The sequence below is a fragment of the Ipomoea triloba genome, chromosome 13, assembly GCF_003576645.1.
Source record: "Ipomoea triloba cultivar NCNSP0323 chromosome 13, ASM357664v1".
NCBI lineage: Eukaryota > Viridiplantae > Streptophyta > Magnoliopsida > Solanales > Convolvulaceae > Ipomoea > Ipomoea triloba.
Window position 1 is genome coordinate 3,104,696 of NC_044928.1, and position 4,641 is coordinate 3,109,336.

Sequence of the window (4,641 nt, forward strand, 5' to 3'; positions counted from 1 at the left end):
TATGCAGAGTTTCATATTAAATGCTGTATATAAAAGCTTTTATGGCAATATGGCATTAATACCGAATGGCCAAAAGCTTGTTTGCTTCCCTTAATTTCTTCTTCCCAATTGTCAAAACCAGTTTTCTTTCCACCAAGAGCATTTTTCAATGCTCTTCTGTAGGTACAAAAAAAAAAAAAAGGAATAATCCAAGAATAACATCAATTAGATAAACAAGTCTTCTTGACTGTATGCTTTGTTTTTTTATTGAAAGGGTAGTTTCATTTGTAGGGGAATGTTAGTTGTTTCTTTCCCAATCGCCCAGCATTACTTTCCTTCTTTCTTGTCACTCTTTAGTGCATCCACCCTTGAACCTTGCAGGCAATGTCTATTCTTGCTTCAAATAATCCAAAGAGATGAGTTGTGCCTTCCTAGGATAATGACATAGTATAGGCATCAATCATCTTTTACTTCTTTAGATAATGTTGAATGTCAACAGCATCATCCCTTTCTTGAATGACTTTGTATATAAGTGGTTTTGAAACACCAAAAAGAAAAGGTGAATTGAGGGATATCTCTATTGCCTGCTAGAACTGTTGAATCTACAGTTTGGTTGCAATGAGTTCTCGTTGCATATCGTAGCAGCAAACTGTGGTGATTCAATACATGTCCCTTATCATGGTAAAAAAAGTAAGCTATGACTTTGTTAACAATTGATCTTTTCTATTGTCTCTCTTCGAGACAATGAAAATATCAAAAAGAAACAATGGAAATGATCAGTTGTTAAAGTCATAGCTTCTTTACCATGATAAAGGACAAGTCTTGAATCACCACAGTTTGCTACTACAATATGTGGCGAGAACTCATTGCAACTACAACTGTAGATTCCACAGTTCAAGTAGCGGTAGTGCTACCTCCAATTCAAAACCATTTATATTAACATAGAGAGAGAATAGTCGTATTAATTATAGCATATAAAAGCTTTTATGGGTCATTGCCATGGCAATAATACTGAGTTGTCAGATTTCTTGCCAGAAATGGTCACCCCATGAACTACCAAATCCATCTAAACCAACAATCCCTTTTTCTTAATACAGGCTATTGTATGAATGGTGTCATATTAATTGTAACATATAAAAGCTTTTATGGGTCTTTTCCATGGCAATAATAATACTGCATCGTCGAGCTTTCTTGCCAGAAATGGTCACCACAGGAACCACCAAACCATCTAAACCAACAATCCCCTCTAGAATTTTCTTAATTTCTTCATTCCAATTCTCAAAATCAATTTTCTTTACACCAAGGGCATTTTCCAATGCTTTTCTACAGGTTTAAAAAGAATACAGGATCTAAATAATCCAAGAATAACAACAATTTCCAATATGTTTCCACATATCAGTCTCTTGTTTTAAAAATTTCACCATGGAATTACTGTCTGAAATATCTTGAATAGTTAAACCACTAGTGCAACACTCCTGAAAATAATCTGAATGCTTATGCATGCTTCTTTACATGGAAGAGTAGTGTTATTTACTTCAAAAGTTTTCTTGGTTGTGAGATTTTTTTGAAAGGGAAATTTAATTAATTTGCAGGGAAATGCTGTTGCTTTCCCAATCGCCTTGCATTAAAAACCTGTCTTAAACCATTCATACAACTGCCTCTCAATGTGCTTTGCTTTGTTGGTGCGACATATAACAATTCACTTGTCCAATAACATTACTTTCCTTCTTTCTTGCCACTCTTTAGTGCATCCACCTTGAACCTTGCAGGCAATGTCTATTCCTACTTCAAGTAATCCAAAGAGATGAGTTGTGCCTTCTAGGATAATGACATATAGTATTGGCATATTGGCATCAATCATCTTTTGCTTCTTTAGATAATGTTGAATGTCAACAACATCATCCCTTTCTTGAATGACTTTGTATATAAGTGGTTTTGAAACACCATAAAGAAAAGGTGAATTGAGGGATATCTCTATTGCCTACTAGAACTGTTGAATCTACAGTTTGGTTGCAATGAGTTCTCGTTGCCATATCGTAGTAGCAAATTGTGGTGATTCAATACATGTCCCTTATCATGGTAAAGAAGTAAGCTATGACTTTGTTAACAATTGATTTTTTCTATTGTTTCTCTTCAAGACAATGAAAATATTAGTTGATATTTTCATTGTCTCGAAAAGAAACAATGGAAATGATCAGTTGTTAAAGTCATAGCTTGTTTACCATGATAAGGGACAAGTCTTGAATCACCACAATTTGCTACTACAATATGGGACGAGAACTCATTGCAACTACAGCTGTAGATTCCACAGTTCAAGTAGCGGTAGTGTTACCCCCCATTCAAAATCATTTATACTAACACAGAGAGAGTAGTCGTATTAATATTATAGCATATAAAAGCTTTTATAGGTCATTGATATGGCAATAATACTGAGTTGTTAGATTTCTTACCAGAAATGGTCACCCCAAAAACTACCAAACCCATCTAAACCAACAATCCTTTTTTCTTAATTTCTTCATTCGAATGTACCAGCCAGTCTCTTGTTTTCAAAATGTCACCATTCTGAAATATCCCATCCTGTGTCTCTTGAATAGTTAAACCATTGTTGCAATTACACTCCTAAAAATAATCAGAATGCTTATGCTACTTTACATGGAAGAGTACTTGCATTAAAAAGCTGCCTGAAACCAATCATACAATGTGTTGGTGCAATTTAGAACAGTCCGCTTGTCCAATGGCATTACTGTCCTCCTTTGATCCCATTATTCTGTTCATCCACCTTCAACCATCTTATGCTTCTTTAGATAATTCTGTTCATCCACCTTCACTAACAACAAGAGAATTGTAGGATATCTCACCCTACGGTCATTGGAACTGTGATTGCAATGAGTTCTTCATTCCATATTGTAGTCACGAACTGTGGTGATTCAATATTTGTCTTTTATCGTGGTAAAGAAGCTATGACTTTGTTAACAGCTGATCTTTTTCATTGTTTCTCTTCGAGACAACGAAAATATTAGTTGTTAGCTCAATTATACTTTTTTTTCCAAGATAAAAGATAGATCTTGAATCACCACAGTTCGCCCTACAATATGGGATGGAGAAATCATTGCAACCACAGTTGTAGATTCCATTGTTCAATTAGCAATGGAGTCAGATATCTCGCAATTGAAAACCATTTATCCAATAACATTTCTGTCCTCCTTTGATGCCATTCTTCTGTTCATCCACCCTTGTAGGCAATTCAATGTTCATCCCTACTTCAAGTAATCAAATGAGAGGAGTTTAGATAATGTTGAATGTCGACATCGTCATCCCTTCCTTGAATGACTTTGTATATAAATAGTGGTTTTGAAACACCAACAAAAAGGTGAAGTGGGGGATATCTCTATTGCTTGCTAGAACTGTTGAATCTACCGTGTGATTGCAATGAGTTATCGTCCCATATTGTAGTCACAAATTGTGGTGATTCAAAATCTGTGTTTTATTATGGTAAATTAGTTTGTTAACAACTAATCTTTTCCATTGTTTCTCTTCGAGGCGACGAAAATATTAGCTGTTAGCCCTGTTATAGTTTCTTTACCAGGATAAAGGACAAATCTTGAATCACCGCAATTTGCTACTAGAAATCATTGCAATCACAACGGTAGATTCCACAGTTCAAGTAGCGGTAGTGCCAGATATCCCACAATTCAGATGAAGCACATAGAGATGCTTTTTTGTATGAATGATTTCAGCCAGGGTGAGTGGGAAGGCAACAACATTTTCCCTGCAAATGAATCTGCCCTTTCAAAATAAGCTTACAGTAATTTCAACATACCAGTCTCTTCTTTTCACAATTTCATCACAGAATCACTATATGAAATATCCCAGTATCTCTTCTATAGTTAAACCAATATTGCAACACACTTGAAAGTAATCATCAGAATGCTCATGCTTCTATACACACTTGTGAAGGGTAGTGTTTCATCACTTCCCAAGTTTTCTAGACTTTCATTAATTTGCAAGGAAAAGTTGTTGCTTTTCTAAATCACCCAGCCCTACATTAAAAAGCTGCATGAATCCATTCATATAATGGCCTCTCAATGTGTTTTGTTTGTTGGCAAATAACATTATTGTCCTCCATTGATGCCATTCTTCTCTTCATCCACCTTGAACCTTGAGGGCAATTCAATGTCTAACCCCGGCCACTTCAAGTAATCTAATGAGATGAGTGATGCCTTCTAGGGTAATGACATATAGTATTGGCATCAACCATCTTATATATGCTTTTTTAGATAATTTTGAATATCAACATCATCTAATCTCTTCCTTGGATGGTTGTGGTGTATAAATTGTTTGAAACCCGAACAAAAAAGGTGAATCATGGGTTATCTGACTCTACTGTTACTGGAACTGTGAAATTTACAGTGTAATTGCAATGAGTTCTACGTCCCATATTGTAGTCGTGAACTATGTTGATTCAAGATCTATCCCTATCATGGTAAAGAAGCTATGACTTTGCTAACCGTTAATCTTTTCCATTGCCCTGCAAATGAAACATATGTTTCTTTTTGTGCCAAACAACCATCTATCTCATGGAGATCAGATCCTGAAATATATATATATATATATATATATATATATATATATATATATATATATATATATATATATATATAT